This window comes from Sturnira hondurensis, unplaced genomic scaffold (genome assembly GCF_014824575.4).
Source record: "Sturnira hondurensis isolate 20B ecotype Veracruz unplaced genomic scaffold, ASM1482457v3 Scaffold0004136, whole genome shotgun sequence".
Lineage (NCBI taxonomy): Eukaryota > Metazoa > Chordata > Mammalia > Chiroptera > Phyllostomidae > Sturnira > Sturnira hondurensis.
The window spans coordinates 50362594-50389011 of NW_028076767.1; the positions used below are offsets into that span (position 1 = coordinate 50362594).

Sequence of the window (26418 nt, forward strand, 5' to 3'; positions counted from 1 at the left end):
TGTAATGGTTCAATTGCATTACCAGCTTGGTTTGTGTGCTTGTGGAAGGGTCAGTTTCTTTTTTAAACCTGTCACTGATGTTACAACAAATAGCATTGCAAAATTTTCCAAGGAAAATTCAATTTGACCAAAAGTTGAAATTGTAATGAGTTAGTCAACAGTATTTTACAAGGTTTCTGTGTTGTATTTCGGCATTTGAACATAATGATAGATGTACCAGAGAACAGCACTTGTTCATAAGGCCACATGACAACTCAAAAAAAAAAAAAAAAGACAAACAAACAAGCTCTGTTGCCATTCTTTTAAAAACACAAGTTTGCTAGGGAAACTGATAACCATTACTGAAGACTCAGTAGTTTTCTTCCAATTTGGGCTATTCTGATTGGAAAACTTCTGGATACTATCTTACCACTTCATTTTGAAATCTAGAGTGAGCTCCGATTACATAGAAGGAAATATCCATAGTGCTGACTGTTGAACCTGGATTATTACAAAGATATGCCATTAAGTGAGCTACAGTCGACACATGTCGCTTAGTTAATTATGTGCAAACACAGTGTCTTCAGCAAAGAGTTTCAGTAAGGAAAGAAGGATAGTACATTGTGGGTACAATAATAAAGGTTGTGAAACTTAATATTAAAAGTAAGAAAAGCATTTTTACAGTTCGGCTACAACAGTCTGTTCAGTTCCTTTGTTAACTCTTCTCTTCTGGTGGTTTCCTGGAAACCATTAATAACCCTCAAGCAACTTAAACTTGCTTAAACATAAGTTAAAATCCTTGAAGTTGAGGATAAGGACTATGGACTGTAAAACCTTATGATGGTGACTCGCTGACAACCAAACTAAAGATGTAAAAGACATGGGCTTAAAATCCAACCTGGTTCAGGACGAGACATTTGTGGGGTTTTAAACTCAGTGGAAGGTCTGTATACAGATTCTTCACACCTAGAATGTCAGCCATTTTTCCTTCGGTCCTCTCCGAGAGGAAGAGGAGCGATGTAAGTTGGTGGCCACACGGTAGGAGCCCTGGTTAACCTGGTTAAAAGCCATTGGCTAAAGGTTTATTTTCTTGCCTCTCTTTGATTTCTTTGCCCTCATAAGCATAGTTGACAGCTTTTAGTAATTAAAATTCTTGTTAGGTCTAGACATGGCAGTTTGTAAAGAATAGGATGTTTATGTGTCCTCTTGGCTTAAAATCTGAAATGAAACTTAAAATTTTCTCAAGGGAGTACAGCTGTGTGTGTGCACCTGTGTGTGTTCAGTAGCGCAACCCACGAAACAGGTGACAGCGTGGACATTGCTTTCCTCGGGAGTGGACCAGTGGCAGCTCTGATCAGACGCCATCGAAGTGAGCCAATTTAGATCTCGCTCCAGATTCTTAACTGAGTGGCCCAGGCGGTGGGCCAGGAGCTGGAACTTATTTGTTCCTTAGAGATAGATAGGTTTGGCATAGTCTTTAGTTCAAGATCAGTTAACCTCACTTACAAGATGTTAGTTAAAACTAAAATTAAAAATGGATGTTAAGGTATTGTCCACTCTACAGTGGCTTGAATGTATTTGTCATATGTGCATGCAGGGGAATTTTTAAATGGATTCTTTGGATTAGTATAAAAAAGGAATCACAAATAAGCCCCTGAAAGTTTGCTTTTCTGGTAAGGTTGTTTTCTTGGAGTGACCGCCACGCCTCTCTTTAGCACTCAGTCTTTGTGCAAGGCTTGGTTCAGTCATGCGCACGTCCTGGAGAGAGTGGAGCATCTCTCCCAACATTTTGTACAAGTGAAACCAGACACTAGTCTTTATTGCAGAAGAAGCTTACAAATGTTTCTCTTTAAAGACATTTTTAATAGAAACAGTAAGATATAAATCATTTAAGCAATTACCTGGACATTGTGGGAATGGGGCTCGGCGTGTTCTGTAGCCCCAGATGTTTCCAGATTCCAGTAATAACCTGGTCCCGATATTTACAGCTTAATTTTCTGTGCATGTGTACTTGTCCTCAAATGGCTCCTATTTCCCATTTTCTGTTGGACAACTGGGCCACTTAGAGGTAAAGAAAGTGATTTCAGCTTGGGTGATGACAAACATTAATGGTTATAATACGTTGCTCCTAGAAACTTTGATCACTTAAAATATATATATATAGTGGCTAAACCGGAGAGGATTTTATCCTAAGAAATAAAATAAATTATTCAAATGGCATTTTCCTTTATGGATGGGGATGGGGAGAACAACCTCCCCCACCCCTCAAAATTATATTTAGAGATACAAGTGATTTTTAAATGCATCTTCTGGCACTGGTTGGGTTATCATGCTGGCTGCTAGTTTTCTTCGCCTCACTACTTGTTCCTACTGGAAACTAAACAAATGGAAAATAATGATTGGTAACCATCTGCTGTGCAGAAATTTCACATATAGCAGTTAACTCTATTTTATAAAACAAGACCCAATGAGTGAATTATACTGTTGTCAGTAAATAGCAACATGCAGTAGAGCTGCCTTTGGACAAAGCAGGAGCACAGGGAGCCAGCATTTCATTATGGGAAGTCAGTTTGCTGGGCTGTGGGGCTGAATGTGCCCAGGCATTTATGTGTGTGGTAGTACATGTGTTCATGTGTCTGTCCTGTGTAAGTGAAGAGAATGGCTGTGTCCTCTCTACCTGCTCCTCCTGACTCTGTTCTTGGCCCCACAATTCCAGTCTAGTAAATCAGAGTGATGTGGATTCAAATAAACCAACCACATCATCTTACATCCATTTATTTGCTTAAAAAATAAAGTCAAAATCCATAGTCATGCAGAATGCAGATTTGTAAAAGTGTATAAGCTTCAGATCAGAATCATGACTTTCTGAGTGTTACTTATTATAATGACCGGTGGCTAGCCAATGCTGCGCTTAAGTCATTCTCTTATAGCATCCTCTGCCTAAAGCGCACCTGAACTCGAAATCAGGTTGAGTATATGTCCAAAAGATATTGATAGACAATGATTATTCATAAAGTTGCTATTGAAGTATGGATGCTGTATTGAGGGGAGACATAATGGAATAGGCAGAAGTAAGTGGTTACAAAGAATCTATTCAAGCAGACCAGGTAAGGCCTGATTTTATAGTTGTCCATACAATCAATCAATCTCTCTCTCTCTCTCTCTCTCTCTCTCTCCATCCGTTTACTATGTCAATATACTTAGACACTTAAAACATACATATTCTAACTTTCACTTATTTGATCCTGGGATTTTGCTGGACAGCAGGAGTTGTTTAAAATGGGCAGTATATTGAGTTCAAAGGACCCATACAGTTCATAAATTCTCTGGTGTCTACTGGATTTTTCATCAGGGAGACTTCCAATAAAAATGATCTATTTTAGAAATAATATTGTTTAGTAGGTTGAAATGTGGTGTAATAAAATTAGACCTTCAGTCTTCTAAAGTTACTACTTAGACGGCACCCTTGGGATGGTAAAATGGCTGTATAAGCAGATGAATCAGACAGTTCCACTGATGGGTACATTTGTCAGTCTCTGTTACAGATATAATATATTCTTATATCTGTAATCCTGACACTGTTACATCCAAATGAAATCAACATGAGGTTGTCATCTTTAAGCAAATATGTTAAGTGTTGTCTTTTGTGCTTTAGATTTGAAAGAAAGGGGCCCAAGGGAGGCAGCATCATGCAAATGGAACAAATCCCATTTCTTCTGAGCTGTGCTGTTTTTCCCCTCCATGGCAGCTGGCTGTGTTATCTTTGTGTGTTTCTCTGAGTGCTGACAATTCTTTCAGTGATCTAAGTTAGGGCACATTAGAAAGTGGAAGCAGCTGTCTGTCGCTATACTGAGAGACGTGTTTGCTCTACTGCAAAGATGAAGGACCATGAATCCTTGACACACTCCCCCCCTCCCCCCGTACTTTCCAACATGATCAACATTCAGACGCACAGATTGTCTGCTTGGACAGTTTTTTGTTCTGACTGACAGCATCTGGCATAGACAAATTTAAAAATACATAGCATGCCATGCTTGGAATTGGAACATCCCTTCTTTATTAATCTTCTCATTTAAACCATTCATTTACATTTCAAGAAAGGTTACAGCTTGATATGGTTGAAACGTTGATTTTTAAATGAATAACCTTCTAATGAAATGTCTTGAATGAGTACCAAGCAGCTACTGTTCATTAAAAATTACACCCGATTAACACGGCCTTGAAAGCCTGAGAGGAAAAGGATTTCTTATTGTTTTAATCCACAGTGCAACCCAGTGTTTACCTTCCTGCCACAAAGCGAATAGAAATGATGCCTGTACTGGCAACACTCCTGATACTGAACACAACTATGATATCACCCTTAAGCCAGCAAAACACTTGGCCTTGTTTAATCAGCTTTCTTTCCCTTGGAAAACCCCCAGAGGTGTTACAAAAATTAAACATGACCAAAATATGCCTCTTTCAAATCCTCCATTTCTCCATGGCCCACCCCTCCCCCACCCCAAAATGCTGTGTCTCTATGTCCAAAGAGGAGGGGGGGGAAAGAGCTGATACGTGTTTCAGATGGAAAAGTGGTAGAAAAACGCTTTTAGATTAAACATTCCCTCTGACCCTAGGATGGTGGATATACATTTATTTGTCCGCATTACTTTAGTAATAAAACATAACAGTGCAAAAATTGCTCTCTTTCTCTGCCTCACGTCACCCCGCACACACTCACATTCCTTATCCATTTTCGATTCCACAGCCAACCTTAGCAACATGCTTGTCTAGCATTTATGTAAAAATAATATGAAAATGGGCCATATCAGTCTGTCCGTGGACTTGCAGTCCAGAGGTCGGGGTGGCATGGGGGAAGGAGAATCCCTCTATTAGCATGCATTTTAGACTTTTCTTACCACTGCAGAATTCAGCTATAACCACGCAACTGCAAGTGTGGCTACAGCAGTTCCAAGGGGTGTGCAGGGAGATGTTCCAGAATTGTAACATTTTTAAAAAAGCACTGTTCAAGTGCTAGGTAGTAAATATGTGAAGCAAGCTTGCTGGTGAACTTGGAAAAACTGGCTTCAGAGAGAAGTTCAATTACCAGTTGCAGGCAGAAGAGGTGATGCCTTTCTGCAGCACGTGCAAGAGGTCACTTGCTTTAGGATAAATTTTGACGAATTTCACAGAGAAATAGATGCTGAAATAAAAATGAAAACAGATTACAGCTTCGTATCAAAGGCACTTTCACATTCTTGAATATGAAAGGAGAAAATGACATATTTTTTATTCCAGGGATTATGTATTTTAAATTTTGCTGATTTGTATGTTGTGAACTTATTTCACTTAAACTGTTCGTTTAAACAGAATAAGCCCTGAAAATTAACGTTGTCCTTGAATCTGAAATTGGTTTATCCCTTTACCCCTCAACCCAGATTTAGGTTCTGGAAATTTCGGGTAGACACTGGTTGTTGTTTTCATTCCTTTTCTTTTTCTTGCTTTTTTTTTTTCCTCAAGAAACTAATGGCAGGGAATCAAATCCAAATAGATCTAGTTCCAGTATTTTGATTGCCAGTAAATGTTTTATAATCAGCATTTTAAATATAAATTACTTCATTTGTTATTTTCCATTTTGACTTCTCTTTTTAACGGCCAGGTTTTAAAGGTAGTGCCCATGTGCATTTGTAAGCAAACTGGGAATGGGTTAGAGTACACTATTCCCTTGTGTAAAAAGCCAGGTTTAGCAGTAATGCTTTTAATCTGGACTTGTAGAGGATTCTGGAGCATCCATAGATCTGCTCCAGTAATTACCATACCCCAAGTGGCCCTGAAAGAGACATTTGCCTAAAAACTTGATGTCTTCATTACGCTGTTTACATTTTAATTAGAAACATGAAAATTACTGATTCATACAGACAACTATAGTTTAAGTGGTTTCGCTCACCATCCAATAAATCATAAAAAAAAGACACCAACCCACAGTTGGCATAAATAGTTTACTAGGAATCATTCATGGGAATAATGTGTTGGCACTCTAAGCTGCTTAAAATATGTTTTTATTTTACCAGAGGTAGAATTTGCATATAAATTAGAGAATGGCATTTTAAGTTGACAGTCATTTATGCTGAATACCACCCACATGTATATACATATATGGGGGTCTGTGTATACTTCTGGGAGTTTATGGGGTTTTGCAGTATTGTGAATGTGGATATTTATCATGCCTAGGCTATCTGTTTTTAAAATGCATGGCCCTTTTAAAAGTCCATTCAGAAATGTTGTGGGTATTCTAAATATGCATGTCCACAAACACGCCTTTTTTCTGTGGGACAGTATCAACTTGCACTAGGAAAAATGCTTATTTCTTGTATTCATGTGTCTCAGAAGGAGCTGCAGTGGCACGCGTCCATTCATTCCCTCCTTTTCTCCCTGTGATTCTCCCCAACTTTTGCATGTACCTGTCAGTGCTGCTGCCCCCAAACCGCTCACACTCAGGATGGCTGGACTGGAGCAGCGTGGCTGTCAGAGTCCATTCTTGAGTCAGCAGCACGTCCATTGCCGGAGTCTTACGGCAGTCACTCATCCAGTTCTCCCCTCCCCAGGGGACAAGCGTCCTCCTCATCAGCGAGGAGGAATGACCCTTCTGTCTGGCATACTCAGAATCCCGAATCTCCCCACTTCAGTGTGTGAGTTCAAATCCCCGCTCCTGGAGACAGGGCTGAGACTCCAGCTAATGACTCCGAGATGCAGAGGGTCAGCGCACTGGTGAGCTGGAGGACGGAGGCATTGTGTGAGCTGAGTTGTACATTTTCTCCATAACTGGAGACTCCTATTCTCCCCCTCCCCTCCCCTCCCCTCCCAAACCCTTTATTATAGATCAATATGATGCAAAAATGAACCAGGAATAGCCACAGCCATTAAAAGCCATTTTTTCTTTTTGTTATCTTTGTTGGCAAGTTATTGGCCATGGCAGAAGGAGGCTCTGTATTTATCTTTTGGTTTCAGGTCGGAGTGAACATACAGTGGGTGAACATTTACGTGATCTCACTGTATAGTCCGCATTTGAGGCTCACGTTTGTTTTGCATTTTAGACCCATGGGCTATAGGGAAGAGTGAATTTTAAAACTATTACTTAGGAGAAGAGGTTACACAGGTGTTGTACATGAAATACTATTGCAGTCATTGTTTTAAAGTTTTGAATTGTGATTGTTTTCACATTGACACTTGCTAACTGCACAGTGTGATTTCTGGGAATTAAAGGTAGTAAGATTAATTCTCATGAGGTTGCTTCAGATGATAAATTTGGTCCTTTATTTGGTTTGTCTTTTTCAAAGTTCTAGGCAATTGACAAACTTTTAAGATGCTAATTAGTTATTTTCTGTTGTTTCTGAACAGGACTTTTAAAAACAGTTGTTAGTGCTTTGCATTTACCAGGCAGAGTTCTTGAGCACATTACATAGGGTAACAGTAATTCATGGGCATTTGCTCATTGGTTTGCTGTACGTTGCCTCTTTTCTACGGGGGTGGGGGCGGGCAGGGCACTTACTAGGGCTCTGTACTTCCTAGATGTGATTAGATACACTAGTAGACATCTGTAAGGACAGAAACATGCTGCTTACTTGTACACACGGCAAAATTCTAATAGTTCTGTGCTGTCTGCTAAATCCTGTCTGCTTTATGCAGTGTGGCCCGAAACAGTTGTGTGGTCAGGGAATGCTGGCTGCTGGCCAGCCATTGACTATGAAATCCTGGGTACCTGAGAGCTTATCAGTTATTTTGCTTTGTAAAAGAAAAAAGTGATGAAAATGTTGGTAAACTGCCATGAAGGTTTAAGGCTGCTGGAACACGGAGCCATGTAATCAGATTGGAAAATGGAGCTTGAGATTCTCTGCATGGAGAGCAGCCGTCTGTGGACCCCGTGAGCCGCTGTGCAAGTGCCCAGGCTGACCACTTTGTTAGCAAATCAGCTTGTTCGCTGCAGCAGCGGGGTGGAAACGACCAGAGCTTGTGATGGTATGTAACGGAGGGAGAGCTCTCGCATGGCACAATCTAATCAGCTTGCAATTAGCTCAGGCTCTACAGTCACCTTCTTAATTTTCTTCGTCCCCCCTCTTTGTGTTAATACTGTGCACTTTAGACAATTAAGTAAAGGAAGTAATCCTTCAAGCAAATCAAAGCCATCCTTTAATTTTATCGCCCTGCTGAAAAAGTATCAGGTGGTCCACTGGTCTTCATCAGATGCTGGAAATTCTCCGGCTCACTGTAGCATAGAGAGGGGCTTTAACCAACTGGTTTTTAAAGATATCTTTCAAATATCTTGGCAAAGGCAGGGGGGAGGCAGAAAATGATACATCATTTAAACTAGCATTGACGTTTAAATTAATGTGAAAGGAGATTACAAATGCCTTTTGGTTTCTATACAGTCGTGAATCTATTTTATATTTTTAATAACCGGAGGCAGGCTCTGTGTGTGTGCATGTGTGGGTGATAGAGATCTGTGTGTATATGTCTCATGTGCAAAATTCTTTATGCTGCTGTTTGTTTAGGCGTTTCTGTAGAGCACCTTTCTGAAGGCTGTGATGACACAGCCACTTGTACTGATAATTCCACTACTTCACCTTTAGTGAACTTGATTCACCAAGGTTTAAAAGAACAAGGATATCATTGCTGATCAGATGTGTTCCTTGTTAATCCTTTAAAATAAAATTCAGATCGTGTGGGAGAGGTGAGAAGAGCAAAGCATAGGTTTGCAAAATCGGTGTAATAGTTTTACATTTTACTTAATTCAAGGACAGTGACTTCTGAAATACTACTTAAAAATGACACCTATTTATCTCAATAAAATATATACATCTTCTACTAATATTGCTTAATCTACCTTTTTTTTCAATTTTCCTCTTTCAGAAACTGGCTAAATATTTGCTAAAATGTTATCCATGTGAATGAATCTTTGATTAGATTTTTTTTAGATATTTGTCATGAGGTAGAAAATGGGCACTATTTTGTGAATTTGTTTACTTTAGAAAGCAACACAGAGAGATGATTTGCTTTTAATGATTGTTCGGAAATTAGAGTATTTTATGTCATTATGCTCCAAAATAGTTTTTTTATGTTAAAAAAATGAACATAGTCATAATGTTACTGACATTTGATTACATCAGTATCATATTTGAATTCTCTTCACTTTGTCAACATAAGAATGTATTTGCTGTTATTAAATGACACAAAACCACTAATAAACTCTCTTAGTTTTATTTTTGCCTTCAGCAAAAAAAAATTCTCAGATAACCAATCATTTGGACTCAGGTTTTTTTTTTTTAATTTGACTAACAATTCTGAAAGTTTACCTGTTCATGTATTAATGATGTCTGAAGGATATAGCATACTTATTTGCTTATATGCCTTTTGTATTTGGAGAAATGAATTTAATTTGATAGGAAATAAGAATAGTTACTATAAGGTGCATTGAAAATTAAGCAAGCGTCTCAGTTTGACTTGGGGTTTTGCTGGTGTTGCATCACTGTGTCCTTTTTGTGTGTTAGGAACTTTTTTTGGTTTTCCGTTTTTAAAAAATATTAAAAGACACATACATCACCTACAAACATCTTATGTGGCAAAGATTCACTTTATATTCTTTTAGAGGACAAACTCCATTAGATATGCACTTCTGTACATTGGATTGTAAATCTTACAATTTAATGGTAATTCAATGAGCAGTTATTGCTTCAGTGGCCTTTTTTCTTTCTTTTTTGTCCCCTCTCACTTGTGAAATAGGGTTACCCTTTACAGGTGTCACATTCATACATTCATCTTTTGTACTTTGTAGTTGTACTCGGTGCATCATTCTTAAGTTAAAAAAATGCAAAGTTATGGAGGGACCATGTGGTGGATGGCAGGGAGAGAGAGAGGGAATGTTTGCATACGTGTGTGTGTGTGTGTATGTGTGTGTGTGTGTGTGCAGGGGCTGGGGTCTTCTGAATGGGGGGTTTCCTGCTTATGCCAGAGAGAGACAGAGACCCAGAAAGACACAGGAACTCCAGCAACAGAATAACTAGGAGCTTTCGCATCAGTTTAATCTCTTTTTCTAAATATACATTTCCTCTAACCTCATTCGCAATCTAATGTTGAGTTTTCCATAACAGATTGCATTCTGCACTTGAATTCCTGGAAGTAGGAATTGTATCTGATTGGTACAAGTCTCTTTGCCTTGCTTACACTGTTAATATTCTTATCCTTTTTGGACACTGAAATACTTTTTTTGTAGAAACAATATACACATTCATAAAGAAATTATAAAAGGATTCTCCTTTTGAAGATAATGAGTTCTTTTCAGGAACTGCAGGTTACATGGCACACAAATGAGCTCTAAGTGGGGGGATTTAAAGTCCTGCTACAGCATTTAATTTCTTGAGGAAAGGAGTTCAGTTCAAGGTTAGCCTGTTATTGTGGCCCTGGCAACTACTCCTCGCAGCCCCGTTCTCCTGCCAGCAGCACTGCACAAAAGGCAGTCATTTTTATTTAATACGCAGGGAGGTATTAATCACTGCAGCATTTTCTTGCAAAAATTTATCTTATCATATTCATTGTTTCACTGCCCATGACAATAATAGGTGTTTAATTACTCAATAAGAGCCGTTTATAGATTCCATTTTTTTCTGTGTGCCGGACAAATGGTATTGATTTTGTACATTGATGCCACATGAAACTGTATTAAACACAATTAGAATTCCGTGTCTGGTAAAATGTACATTTGTCAGGGTGACTGGACTTGCTCTGAAAAGCGGTAAGCATCTCCCGATCCAGGTGATGCCTTTGGTGTGAAAAGGATATTTGATTTCATGGCAGCTTTGTGGTTGGAAAGAAATGCTTTCTTTCCCCCTCGTGGTGTGGGTGGGTGGGCATGTGTGTGCAGTGTGTAGTTTTTAGTTTTAGTGAAGCAATAAAGAGTTTGTACGAAATGAAAAGATTCGAAACTGATGGCTCTTTGTAGTCACACACACCATTGTGTCCAGATGAACACTGACTCTGTGTAATCTTGTAATTGGGTCTCTTTAGCTAATGCCATAGGTCTTTATTCTGCCAATAAATAAGTTATTACCTAGGGTGAGGGTGGGAACCGCACAAGATGAAATGGCACCTTCATTGCACGCTGAATTCTGGTTTACTGTCTTTTAAGGTTTTGAGGAAGACCTCCAAATCCCTACCGTGTCAGAAGTTAACCATTGGATTTTGTTAAAATTGCTGCTAAATGAAATCTTTCATTGAGCTGACACTATTATGTCCCAGCCAGGCAGCACGAAACCTTGCACGGAACTGAACTCACTTCCGTGTTCCAGCAGTAGTGCAAGTCAGTCTGTGCTTTGCTTTACCTGGCTTTTCACGAACACGTTTCCACCTGCACTTGATGCATCCCCAGCCATCATTTGCGAGGACTCTCCTGTTGGTCCGTACACTAATTGCTTATGATTTCCAACTCCTTACAGATTTATTTCCTGTGGAGGAAGGTCGTTTAGCCTTACCAAAATAAAAAGCAAAATAAACCAGGGACAGTCCAGAGGTTACGTAATCTTCATATTTTTCTCTAATGGGAAGCTTGTATCCTTGCTAAATCTTACTTTTTATTTCTTTCTAAGGACCGTAGACCTCCAGGCTGAAATGTCACAGTTTTGGAGAGCGGTACTGGTGACTGCTACCCTTAGCCTGAGAAACGGTGATTGCCCATTGACACAGTTGCCTTCTGCATCAGGCTGGTATTTGATTTGCCAGAACTCTTGTGATTACTACTGGGACATTAATTGGTAATCACTACTTTGGCATAGAATTTTTAAAATTTGTGTAGAGGGTGTCCAATTTCAGAGAGTATTTATAAACACTTGGCAGTTGCTTCATAGTACAGAAACGGTCACAGAATATAGTTTTAATGGAACATTTCTTATTCAGTTAATACTTGTACTGTTATTTTCCTTATAGGCTGTCATATGACAGCATATGTTAACACTTGACAACAATAAGAAAATATATATAAATAACAATTTACATCTGGCCTATATGTGTGTATATGTGTGCACACACACATGTGTATATAATATACATACACATATATACATATGTGTATATACACACACATGTACATATATGTGTGTATGCATGTATATAATCTCAACCCCCCAAGAGCTTCCAAGAGTAAGAGAAAAACTAAATTGATCATCCTGCCCATTTGAAAACATCATTCTATTTTTTGCTTTTAGATATGAAAAGAAAAGCCAACTTTCATTCCAGAAACATGTGATCTGTGTTTATTTTGCTTTACAGGGCTGGGTGGGTACTGGCAAGAGTGGGATTCTCAGGTAATGGGGTCTAAGGTCTGCAAACTCCTGAGCAGATAGGTCCTTGGTAACAGCAGATCACCCTTTCGGGCTTCTCACAGCTTGGTAGGGAATGCTTTAGTTTGTAAAGTGGGATCACACTTCAGAGGCAACAGAAAAGAATTACAGAAATTTCCAAACTTCTGGCCTTTTTCCTACATAGTGAAACTAAGGTCCCCTTGATTTTCTGACCTGGTTCTAGGTCCCTGATCCTTTGTGCTTCATATTTCTGTTTAGGTAAATCATTTATTTATTTAATAACGCCAGAGTAGCTTCAATTTAGTGAAAGATGATCACGTGCAATTAGCTAGTTGTAAAGTAGATTCCGTGAAGAATTGGTATGGAGGCTGTTTTAAGGCTAAATGTTACTTTTTATGAAGGCTGAAGGCTTTCACTGCGAAGAGGAGAGTGTTGCCTGCTAAAGAGTGTCCTGATTTGGATTGGGGCACACAGCTCATTTACTGCAAGGTGGGTGCATTCCTTCTTTGTGTTTGCCAAGGGCCAAGGTATGTAGTACAGTTGGAAACCTGGCTTGATGAGTAAGCAGAGTCCCCAGCATGACGTTCAGTTTGTATGACAATTTACTCTCTTATATACATGTTAGGACCACCCGTGTTCATTTTCACAGTCCTTCTCTCAAACATGTTTTTCATTGCTGTTAGAGCCCTCTCTTATTTCAGGTAAGGTAGGATCCTGGGTCTGATGATCCTTTGATCATTACCAGCCATAAGATCTGTGATTCTATAATGTGTTGTTAAATCACTCACCCCCCCCACCCCCCCCACACATGCACATACATACAAATACATGGTTTGCTGTATTTTCAGTATGACAATAGCACAAATGTTACCAATAATAGATATAACAGGTTTTATTCTCTTGTTAGCAGAAAACTTGGTCTCCTCGTGGGGGAAATCTTGGCACACAAAACAAATGCTTTTTCTCACAGTTCTGTTTGTGTTGTCACCTAGCGTGTCAGTCATGTCCTTCCTGAAGAAACTGACCAAGTGTTTGGACAAACTAGTCATTTCAACTAGGGGCTCAATCGGAGAGCCATGTGTAGAGAGAATATTTTGGCATCTCTAAGAGATATCTATTTTGAGAACTTTATTTCGTCCTCCGCTAAAGAAACTTCTGATATCCTTGTGGACAGTAAGTATAGTCCACATGCAGCTGTTGCTTTTAAAGCATTTATATCATATGCATCTTTTTTACTGAATCCCTTTAACTACTTTACTCTGGGGTAGTAGAGTGTTTTGTCTGTGGAGCCATCATGGACTCCAGTCTGTTAGTATATATGTACTTCTCCCGCCCTTACAGGTTTTTCCCGCCCTCCCTCCAGACCTCCCCACCGCCCCCTCTCCTTCCCTGCAGTCTTCCCCATTGCCTCCTCCCTACCTCACATTAGCTGTTGGGATAAAAACAAACAAACAAACAAACAGTAAGCCTATTAAAACCTTTTGGAACTTTTTAAAAAGAGAGAAATAATATTTTAATTACTACTGACATGCCAGTTTGAAGCTCATATCCTCCTTTATGACAGTTCAGTTTAGAAACTACATTGCTTCGTTTCAGTAACTTTATTACCATTTGGCTCAGAGATTGCTATTTCGCGTTAGCCACAGATTTCATCAGGTGCCCGGTTCACCTTTGTCCACACTACACTTGTGAAATGACCTCGTCTGTTAGTGCTTGTCAATAGTAAATTGCTGTATTCCGTGCCTAGAAACACACCAAATGACTACAACTCTTTATTGAATGACTGAGTTTGTACTAAATTTTTTAAAAATGAAAACTTAATTGGAATAGTCTTAATTACCACTTAATGCCAGTTAACTAAGGCACCAGTGAGGGTCAGCTGTCATGTACATCATTCTTATTGGTAGTAGGAACACTGAATATGAGGTAGTATGGGGGTGTCTGTATGTCAAGAATTTTTTTGGTATTTTGCCTCTTTTAATTTTCTGACTGTGCTGTCAAGATAACAGTATATGAAGTGGTCAAGATTTGATTATTCTGATGACGTCATTTTAATTTTCTTTTTGAGAATTCCCAATGACTATGTCATCTCCTCACAGAGAGCTCTTTTTAAATGGTGAGAAATGTTTGCTATAATAATCAAAGGATATATAGGATTCAATACCAAAATGGGGCTTTTTTTTGAAATAATTGTTAAAATAGTCTATTTTTTAAAAAATACAGAAAACAGTGTATTTGAGAGTACTTGGAAATTTATAATTATATTAAGACTTAGATATATCTCTTTGAATATACAACTTTCTTAATTACAAATATATACATTTCTTCACTGTAAAATTTACATGAAAAGAAAAAAATATGCCCACTACCCACCTCTTTTCACATATAGTTGGCTCTTTTATCGCTTTAACAAAGCTTTCCCCATGACTAAGTCACTGTTAATTTGCCTGAAAATTAAGGTAAAGTAAAGCACTAGTATCCTTGGAAATATCATATTTATGAATTTTACAATGATAACAACATATCACTGTTATTTTCCAAATGTTGTTTGACATACCCTTAGTTGTGGCTGAGTAATTTTGCAAAAAAGATCATTTTTAATTTACTAAAAACACTTAAATTCCAAATTCTATTTTTGGGGGGTTTTAATCCACTTTGTTTTTTACTTTTCTCTGTATCTTTGAAATAACCTGATACTAAAATAAAATAACCTACTAAAATAAAATGAGTCTTAAATTGTTGAAGAGAATACTTCTGATGGATAAACATGGTAAGCCTGGTTGTTTTCATAATGCTCTGAATGCCCTTAAATAAAAACGATTGAAATTTTATTCCTAAATAAAAATTAAGAGTAATTGTATAACAATTGCACAGATTTACAACGGACATTAGGTAATGAAAACAGGAAAGAGATGTTCCGATTTCTCCTACAGGTGCAGCTGTGGCCCCCATTGCTGTGGTAGCCAGAATCTGAAGGTTTCATCAGTCTGCTTATCTCTTTGGGCATATTTGCTACATATATATTTGGGGTTTTAAATGAGGCTATTGTTCTAGGAAAAAGTCCCAATAAAAAATCTGTTTGAAAATAAAATTTTGTCATAATTCCAGCCAGCAAAAGATTTTCTCTGTGATGTGTAATAACTGATATTTCAACATTGCTCTTCCTCAAAGACCTTGATTTTTAGGTTATATGTAGCTCAGGACACTCTATCAATAAAAAAATTGCATTATAAATTTAATTTGGGGGGGTGTTATTATGTAGAGAGTAGTATTGTGAATTTTGTATTTTAAATAATGCATTTTAATTTGTTAATTGATTTTGTAAATAAAGTATCATAAAACAAAAAACAAAAGAAAAATTAGCATAGTCTAAACATGACATGCAAACATTTTCACCTGTTCAAATCACCATGTTTAGGTTTGTTTTACCAGATGCTGCTTAAATTTTCTAATAAGTATAACAGTCGCATTTAATACGTGATTTTTGAAGAGATTATTTGTGCCTATTGATGAATATTTGAATGGATTGTTTGTGCCCATTAATAATGTCACAGTTTAAATAAAACTTTTAAGCTTTACATCCTTGATTTTATCTTGTTGAATGTCTGGGGCAAAGTTTCAAGGAACTTCTTTTTATGTACACAATCAGTAACTGGCATTAATCAAAATCAGCTTCTTTAAAAACACTCATTTAGAAATTGCAGTGAGTGTAAATCACCAACATGCATGCCTAGATGAATTGTGGGCTCAGATTTACTGGTAAGTAAGTTAAAGCATGAGAGCCATGAAGTATAAAGTTTGTGTAGCGTTTTACACGCCTTTGAAGAGCATTAAAGTAACTTATGCAATATGGATAGAGCTTCACAGAGCCCCAGAGAAAGCTGCAAATGTAATTCAGGATGCTTTGGGCTGCCTGAGAGGTTGAGATTATGTTGCGTGAACACCAAAATACGGTTTCAACACGGTTTTCTTACAAGCATGTAAATTCCCCAGGTGAGGAGAAATGAAAATACTTTAAAAAATTCCAGTGGTTTAAAAATGCACACATTTTAAGTATGATGAAAATAGATTTAATGTTTCTATTTTCTCTGTAGTGGTTGGCATATCTTCACTGGATATTATGTTAAACCAGCTATGTTAAAAACCAGACATGTTCATAGTGCCCCTATCTTGTCACTCTGTTAATGGAAAAAAGGTTGAAGAGATAAAGAAGAGAAGAAGAAAACCATTATAATGAAAGACTTTGAGTGCTGCTTCAGAGTGGTGGGGAACAATCTTGCATCCCATCTGTTGGGACTGGGAAAAAATCAAAGAGTTTACACACACACACACACACACACACACACCACACACACAGCAGGTTGTAATTAAAGCTTTAAGAACTGAGTTCTGCCATTAGCTTTCAGAATTGAGTTGTGCCACTATCTGGTAGTCAGAGCGGTAAAAACCTAGCCTTTCTGGGTCTCAGTGTTGTTTATCTTAACATGGATGATTGCGTTGGAAGATGTCTAAATTGTCTTCTAGCTCTAAAACACTAGGAGGAACATTCTATGAAGTTCCATTTGAAAAATTTAAGAATGTGGAAACTGCACCACTCAGTTTTCTGGGTGATGTCACCACTCAGTTTTCTGGAGGATGTCAGCTGTGCAACACAGAATGTTGAACAGTATGTCAATGTTTATGCCTCTAAGAAAGATTCCCACACTGTGAAGCTCAGACTTATTGAAAAGGTTTCTAGAATTCGCATGTGCATCAAACATACATGTTCTGCAGCTATTTTTGTATATGTGATGCCTCTTGTGATTAGAATGAAAACATACATGTGCTTGGAAGTGTTACATGAGTTTCACAGAATTCACTGTAGTTCTTAGTTATTTTCCCCATCAGTGGATGCTAAAAGTAAAATCAGTATCTTAAGTCTATGACATTTTTTTAATGTTTAAAAGATTGGAAACAAGAAATTTGAGATGCGTGTGTACTCGTTGGGTGTACATTAATTCCATTTTCCATATAATATGAACTATTAAGCATTGCCTTCAGAGTTGTGCCATCAAATGAGTTTTGGAGTATTTTATTCCATTTGATCACCTGGTTGGGGTTATTGCTGCATTTCCTGTCGGAGTACTTGAAACAGTGCATTACCTTCCTGTTAATAGCAGTCTTATACCTCTGATCCTAAAGGTGAATAATGAGTGCCACGTGTTGAATGTTTACTAGGTACTGTGTGTGTGTATAAATAGTATGTAAATAATTTTTCATAGATTAAGATATGAAGGCAAGGGATTTTAGGTATCTTGTCTAACTCCTCATAGCCATTGGCAGAGGTGGGAATCACAAGTAGCCTATGCGACATCCTCAGTGCCTGCATGGTGCCTGTGGCAGTAATTCAGTTCCGATCGGCACATACAGATCCCACAAGAAAACTGACAGTCAGCCCACATTTGAAACCCCGTGTCACCATCATGACAGAATTGCTTCTTTGTTCCTCAGTTTACCCAACTTTGAAGTAGAGAAACATTGGATCAATGATTTTACCTTGCTTGCTAGGATAATGTGTGAATTAGTTAATGCTCATAAAGAAGTGATTTGATGAGGGGAAAGCTCTATCTAAATGCTAAGTATTATTTATTATTCATGTAAGCATATTACTGTACCCTTCAATCACCTTTTTTTGGATGTTTCAAATGGGCAATTACTGTCTCTTTGTGTAAGGCTTTTACATTTTTTAATTTAAATTAAAAGTTAATCTAATTTAGGAAAACTGCCAGCTGGAAAGGAACACAGATTTTTTTTTTCTTTTTCCAAACAAAACAGCAATTCAGAATCAACTCTCTTTTAATATAGTAATATGGGTAGGCTTTCCTGGGCTAGGGGTATTAGGAAGGAGGGCTAATTAGTAATGGCTGCTTTGTAATTCTGGTAATCTGCATGTTAGGATTAGCGCTGATAATAGATCTGATTAGGTGGAATTAACTGATATTTAGAAGGGTGGGGATTCCTTTGTTTATGACATCTCCTATTGGGTTACAGTATGTAGCCGAAGTGGCCGAATCCTTCACATCTAGTTAATATGGTTTTCCCACAATACAGTGCCCAAATATGACTAGGGACAAGAAGCAATGAGGAGCTCAAGACGACCTTTACTTCTTAAAATATTACTAAGGAGCCCTACAAATAGTGAAAGTCCAAGTTCAAAGATCAGAAATATCGAGTATGCTTTAAAAGAAGGAGATGTATTTACCTGAGCTCTTCAGTTAATACCTAGCAATACTTGATGGGAAAATCCTTCTGTAACGCTCTTTGTCACATGCCTTTGAACTCAGAAATAACTGGTTTTCATTTTAAGATAGAAGGTAAAAATATATCATTAAAAACACCAGTTTCCTTAACTTTGCCCCCATACAAATGTGCACATTCAACCTTCTATTTTAAGTATTCCGCAGCACTATTACATTGTAGGGAAGTATGCTTAGAAATCACATTAGTCAGTTGCAGAGTTGCAGTTGCCCAGCAGTATCATTAAATCCTCTGGAGTGATTCCAGTCTCATAAAAATTAGGGACCCCTTTACATTGTTTCCATATTCAAATGGAAATCTTCTTGCAAGTGAGTAATTAAAGTATTTAACCTCTTTCTCCCTCCATTTATTAGAAAACTCTTTTTTCTTTATTTTTTCAATTACGAAAAACTGCTAAAGCCAATCAAGCATTTATTTTGATAAACCGCTTGTAACAGTCTCAGCTAAATTCTGCAAGTAACAAAAAAAGAAAAGATAAATAATCACCCTGAGCAGATTTTGCAGAGACCTTGCTCAACCTGTTCAGGGATAATTGTGCCAAGCTTTTAGAACGGGGCAAAGGAAAACATAAAACTAAGTCATGAAAGAAAGTCTACCTATTTTGAGAAAATACTGGGATAATTGGTACTCTTTTTATTACCATTTCATTATAGAAAGATATTGTCTTGCCATGAAATACAGGTTTACAGCAATGAAGTAGTACTATGTGAGGTTGAAGGAATTTGTGTTAGACAGATTGATTTAAGATGTAATAAAAACAGCAAATGACTAAATAGTGAATTGCTAAACAGTCAAATTAGAGTTCATTATTTAAATTATTTTTTTTCTTTTTAATCATATGTTGTTAATACTTGCTTTGTTTCTGACAAGTACATTTTAGGGGCCTTTTCTTTTTCTTTTTTTTCTCTGTCTTTCAGAGTAGCTTTTGCTTTGAAGCTACCATCATAAACTTTCTTTCAGAAATGGAAATTTCAGTAATAGTACCATCACATACAAGAGCCTAGAAGGAGAAGGCAATAGACAGATTCACAATGTTATAAATGGCGGAGCTATGAAATGTGACTCTGATACTGGTTCTGCAGTGCTTTGGAAATTGGCCCCTTTCGCTGACTGTGTCCTTGAGTATGTGAAGGTAACGCTGAAGGGTGCATTTGAGCAGAATGATGTGTGCTCTCTCATTCTTTATGTACGGATTAGCAGGAATATGTCCAGGTTTAGTAAGACCTGAGGCTTCTATAACATGCAACCCTACTTTGAGAATAATAGGAGGTTGACCAAAAAGTCCCTTTAGTTTTTTCCATAAAATAAGACACATCGTTTCATTTTCACCAGTGACCATATTGATTTGGATATTTTGATTTGGCTTTCTCCCACGTGGTAGAATGCTGATTTTTCTTAGTTAATGTCTCCATGTGATCGCTACCAACTTCAGCTGGTCTACCCAACCCATGGAGCATCGTCCAGCGAGAAATCTGCAGCAGGAAATTTCACAAACTGCTCTTGACAGGTTTGGTCAGTCACAGCACCTTCTCCATACACTGCACAGGTCTTTTCCTGTACTATTAAAGTTGCCCTTTTACCTTGTTTGAAATCGTAAAGCATACCAAAATGTTTCTTATTTTCTTCTGCGTTTAGTATTAAAATGACTACACAAAAATTCACCAGTTCTGATTTTTTTAAGTGCACGCTGATATAACAGCTGTCACAAGACAATCTAACGAAATTGTTTTTGAACGAAGTTAAAGACAACTAAGAGCTTGTATAGCCCTCTTGTGGAAAAAAACAAACAGACTCTTTGTCCAACTTAAAAGTACAAATTAAAAATACAAAGGTAGGCATGAGTGTTGGACTGGGCCAGTGCTAGTTAAGATTCCTGAGGTTTCATGGTAGACCTGCCTCTGCTAATTTGACACGTTTTAACTGAAAACGTTTTTTTAAGCCTTTTTTTTAATCAGATGTGTTAGATTTGTATTGGTGGATGTTCATGGCTGAGCGGACAGGATTGGTTCCATTTTTAGAGACGTTAGTAAGTCTTACTCTCTATTTCTGGAGCTAATGTTAAATATCATAGGGACTGGGGATGAGGTTACAGAGTCTGAATGACGCAGTCCCAACAGTTGAGATTTTTTATGCCACTTTTGATAGCCTGTGTTTATACCCAAAGGTTCTGAGCTCTTTCTCAATCATGTAGTGAATTGTGTGGAACTTATCTTTAAAAAGTCACCCAGGAAAGAGAGGACTGAATTGGCTAAAGTTGTTGGAGAAATTGATGAAAATGTGGGCATTCGTAGGAATAATTAGGACAGGGGAATGTCAGTTAGAGTTGCTGTTCTAGTGGGAATTGAGAAGGATCCTTCCTCTGGCTGCCTTGCCTTCCCTTCCTCGGCATCACAGGGGCCCCTACACATCACTTGTCAGTCTGCTGGGAACCTGTGGGCTCTCGCTTCTAAGTTCTACAGTCGCTTCTCTTGCAGTGCTTTGGTTTCCAGGGAATCATAGGCAAGTGCTCTGGTGTGTGGGTGTCTTCACACTCTTCGCATCCAGCTGCACCAGGCATTCATGTCTGGTAGTTGCTCTCTGTGTCTGTGCTCTCTCGTGTCTCTTGAATCAGCACCTGTTTTTTGAGTAACTGGGATGATAATAATACTGTTTTACTTTTGGGTAGCCGTTTGTAGTTTATAAAATACTTTGTATCTGTGACTTCCCTTCCATTCACAATGCTGAGAGGTAAACAGTGTAAAAGCTTTAACTCACATTTTACAGAAGATACATCTGAGGTTGGGGGACTTGCTGTGGGTCATACAATAAAGTGGCAGAATGAGGACTTGGGCTCTGAGATACTGACTCAATAGGGACATTTTAACCATCACACAAAGCTTGCAATTTATTGCTGATCTAAGCAGCGTAAAAATAAATTATTTTCTTAAATGCACATACATCTATATATAGCTGTATATTTCCCTAGTAACTATATGATGAAGAAGTGCTCAGAAAGTGACTAAATAAAGCACCAATGAAGGGTTGTGTCTCTAGTCAGTGTTTCACAAATAGGAATTTGTGTATATATATAGATATATACGTGTGTGTGTATGTGTGTGTATATATATATATGTATATACATACACACATATATATGATCTACTAAGCACCTAGAGAGTGCAGAATACTTTATTAGAGCACTATATTAATTAGTGATAATGAGTACATGTTGTTTTGGGTCATACTTTAGTGAGAAGATAGCACTATTAGAGAAAAAGCCATCAGCAGTTTTAGATTCTTTACGTCTTTGCTTTTGCAAAATGCAATCCCAGACTCAGAAGTATTTCTTGCCCTCAAGTGGAACATCTTCACATACCACACTGTTCCATTTTCCTCTCAATTGCCTTCATTGCTTGTAACCTCAACTGAGGTTCCCTTTCTGCATTCTCTATGAATTTATTCGTCACCACTCCTAAAATACACCATATTTATGACATTGCTCTAACCCAGTCTTTCAATTCTGGATTTCATCCTCTCTCATCCAGGCTGATCATGTCCTGAAACTAGAGCTTCTAGAATCTTCTGGGTTCTCATCGTGGCCCCTCTGCCATAAACTCTGCTTCTTGTTATCCTAATAAACTAAATTTCAGAGCCCTGCCCCAACACCCCCCTTGCTCCTTTCTCTTCTTCAAGGGAAACTGCTCAAAGACCTCATTATTCACATGCTTCCAAATCTGCACCTTTCACAGCCTTCCAGATTATTCCAACAGCTTCCCCTTTTTTTGTCAGATGGGAAAGTCTGCCTCTCTCATGTGAATTTTGTGGAATTATTTCCTGAATTTTGTTACAAAAAGGGTTCTCCCAAATTTACAATTAAAACAGCATCAGCGGTTTATTGGGTACATATCTATTGTAGAACGAAAACATAGGAATGATGGCTTCTCTGTACTTTAGAATCCATTTCAAACCCTGGAGGTCTGGTTTTAAAGTTCATAGAAACTACATTGAGCCCAGTGCCTTGGTTTATTTACTTTCTTTTATAACTCCTATTTTTCTCTTTCTTTACCCTTTGTTTGATTTCATACAAAGGTGGTAATACCCAAAAATAGCGTGCCCCTAAGAGTAGGTGAACTACTCTACACATTTGAAAGTTTAGTGTATGTAAACCAACTTTAAAGTACGTGGCAAAGTGTAGTTACGTTATAAATGATTCATTCATTTTATAACTTTTCATATAGTCTCCTGGACATCAGGTATCTCTAGTATCCTAAAGGTATCAGATTTACTAAAAATATTAATGTACAGCTATTTGGCAACAGTTGTAGTATTCAAAAATGCACCAGAGACTGTTAAATTTTCTTTCTTAAGCTAATATAGAAACTGTTAATTGAATCTTAATTTTCTTCCTGAATAGAATTTCCATAAATCCCTATTCCCAGAGAATATAGACCACTAGGGGGAAAAAAGAATTTGCTACTTTTTTTTTCTAACAGTAAAACATATGCACAACAATGTAAAAAAACTACATTTATGTGAACATGTGTTGAGGCTAGTACACTCAGAATGCTCTGTCTTTGCAAAGACACTGAACTAAAATTGTATTATTTTGTTTGCTTGACACTTTTTGATGTTTAGATCACATACTTTTCGAGGAGAGTTATATAGCTGTGTGGTTCTCAATGTGTACATACTTGGCATAATCTTTCTTTCTTTTGTAGGAAAATCAGTATAAATGTCCTTTTGGTTTGGTCTGGGTTTTAAAAGTTCCTTTTAATTTGGTAAAACTAAAAATATCTGTCAAAACTGTTTCTTCATACTTGTCCCATTCTGTCTTCTTTCTTGATTTGTGCTTTGTGAAATTCGTGTTCACGGAGCTCTTTAATTTAAAATTTTCCATTGCGTAGCTGTTGTTAAGTTCTATATAGATGGTGCTGTGACGCATTTGTTCCTGAAGGGTTCTTTGTGGCGAGTTTAAGGACTTCGCTGGGGGGGGGGTCGGGGGCAGGGGACGGGGCTGCCTGACCTCTGGAGCGCCTGCCTTCTCCTCCCCGGGGCTCCAGGGAGACTCTCCATTACTTTGTCAACATCACGCCGCCTGCACCACAGAGACAAAAACGGGCCAAATTGCCTCCAGTGTATTTGGTTTCTTCTCTGATAAAACGAGAAAACTTTATTTTTAAGTGCCCTTAAAAAGCGTCCTTCATGCCTACAGGAACTTAAAATATTTAACACCATTTTAATTCCACAGTGCTGTCAGACCCTGTTGTGAAAATTCAGCATGTTCCAAAAGTTTATTTGCAAATGATTGAAAGGTAAAATGCAGGATTCCAACAGAAATAATAATTTTCATTGTGGTTAGGTTCCTGTCCAGTCTAAAAACGTTGGTTTGTTTGTTTACCTGAATGATGGTAAAGAGACTTTGCCATCTATCATGAATAATATGTGTTCCCAGTTTCAAGTTAGCTATTAGCAGGGAGGGAATGTGGCCTCCTTCTACTCGTAGCTCAGGTGACAGGAGAGGAGAGTCTCATTTGCTCTGTCCTTGGTGGGGGAGCCCTGGAAATAAGGCTTGCATTGTCGCAGCTTCAAGGCCTCCCTGTTCTGGGGCAGGGGTTTTGCCAGAGTGGGAGGGGTGACAGAGAGGGATTTGGATAAAGGAGGATGGAGGGAGGGGCAGGTAGTAAGCACAGGCTGGCCATGCCTTCTATCTTTCTTCTTTCTGTAATTTGCCATTCTCTCACAATCCCAGCCTCTCTCAATTTTCACAAAGTTCAGGATGGACTTTAAGAGGACCTCCTCAGGGAGACTAAGAGAGGGCAAGAATAACATTATTTCTAACCCAAGTCTCTATATGTTGGGGGGATGAACAGATCTCTTTTACAGAACTTGAAAATGAGCGCCCAGGAGGTTAAATAAGCAGCTTACAGTTTCACAACTAGTAAGGGGTGGGACAGCATTTAAAAACATGACTTTCTCATTCTGAAGCATCTGCTCTGTCAGGCATACTACATAGCTTTACACAGTGAGCAGGAAGGGAGTGCCTTGCCTTCTCTCTCTCTTTCTCTTTATATCTTCAAAAGAAGATGCTAAGGAAATGGAAGTAGCAATGAAGATGGAGAGATTGTGGGTGTGGGAGAAGGAAAAATGCCAATAGTAGTAATAAAATAAACCATATATGATTTCATTAACAAAAAGTGCTTCAGCCTATGCTATTTTATTTTATTTTTGGAAAGGAAGGAGAGAAGGAGAGAAACATCAATGTACGGTTACCTCTTGTGAGTCCCCTGCTGGGAACTGGCCTGCAACCCAGGCATGTGCCCTGACTGGGAATCGAACTGTGATCCTGTGGTTAGCAGGCCCGCGCTCAATCCACTGAGCTACACCAGCCAGGGCATAGCCTATGCTATTTTAATAAAATGTACCTGAACTCTGTGAGGTTCAACAGTTATCGTCTCCATTTTGTACTTCGGAACCCTAAGCCTCGGGAAAATAACTTGCCCCAGATTCCCTGACTAGTTTGTGGTAGAACCGTGCTGCACAAACAGCCCTGTGGGCTTTCACAGTCTAAGCTTTGGTTCTGCTCTCTCACTGCTCTTCCCTTGTCCCCAGTCTCTGCCCACCTAGACAGTTGGCAGAGAGGTGACCGGGAGCAGGAAGGGCAAGGTACAGTGCTCAGGAGGAATGCTTGTGTGCTCAAGGTTTAGGGAAGGGTGGCATGCTTTCCTTCTTCCTACTTAATACTTCCTGTGTTTCCCCTCTTTCCCACTTTCCTCTGAGAAAACTGCTGTGGCTTGACTCTGGGTGGGAAACCCACCCAATGGCTTGGAAGGTCTTTGTATCTGAGAGGTATGTATGAGAGGATGAGGCTGATCCCATTATTAGTAATCCTAATATTTTTGAGATTCAAGCGTAAAAGGAGATGGAATGAATCTGATATGAATAGGACCTAGAAAAAGGATGGGTGAGGCTAATTAAGAAGATGGGATTATAAAGTAATGTGTCTTGTTCTCCTCTGAGCTTTGTGAAATTTGCTCATTATTTTATAGACACATGTCATAGGGTGAGGCAAACAGACTCAGGGAGATAGAGCTCAGCCACATGGCCATTAACTATTAACAAATAAACCAAGAAGATCTTGAAAATGGTTTTATGTATTGAGTCTTACAGTTTAAGACTCTTAGTATGTTTAAGTAATCATCACCCATTGCTAATTCTTAGATTGAATAAATCTAAACTCTTGGCAATATTATTTGTATGGAGTTTATTCAACATTAAAAGCTACCTTTCTGTCAGTCACAAAATTAAGTATTCTTTGGTTTGTATGATGCTTTAAAACAAAGACAAAAAACAAGGATATCAGAAGTGAAACATACTCTACCCACATATTCATTTCCCCCAACCATTTGTGAGTATCTGCTAACGTGCCCGGAGCAGCATTGGAAGCCTTTGGGGAACAGACCCCTTGCTCACAGATCTTGGACAGATTTGTGGGGCAAAGAGATGCACAGATAGTCACTACATAAAACGTGCTCAGCCCTGCATCGGGAGAGGTGTGGGGCTTAAACCAGAGCCCTAAGGCTCAGTATAGGTTCCAAGGTTTACCTTGCATTTTTTTTTTAAATACTCTCTCTCCAATTTTTTATCTCTGAAATGGAGATGGTACTTGTTTCTCACAGGGTTATTACATGGCTTAGGTCATTGCCTCCATAGAAAGAGGAGACAGTTAACTACTTGGACCATTTGAGCAGTATCTCATTGCTCAAATGTCAGAAGGTGACATGAAAGGTAGGTCTTACAACAATAAGTAAGATATTTTTTGGTGATTAAAAAAGGTAGG

General features: G+C 38.3%; 1 protein-coding gene across 2 annotated transcripts in view; it reads left to right on the forward strand.

The window, feature by feature from the left end:
• FIGN (fidgetin, microtubule severing factor) overlaps window positions 1–26418 on the forward strand; it is a 124980-nt gene that overhangs the window by 14536 nt on the left and 84026 nt on the right. The gene's annotated exons all lie outside the window — the stretch shown is intronic.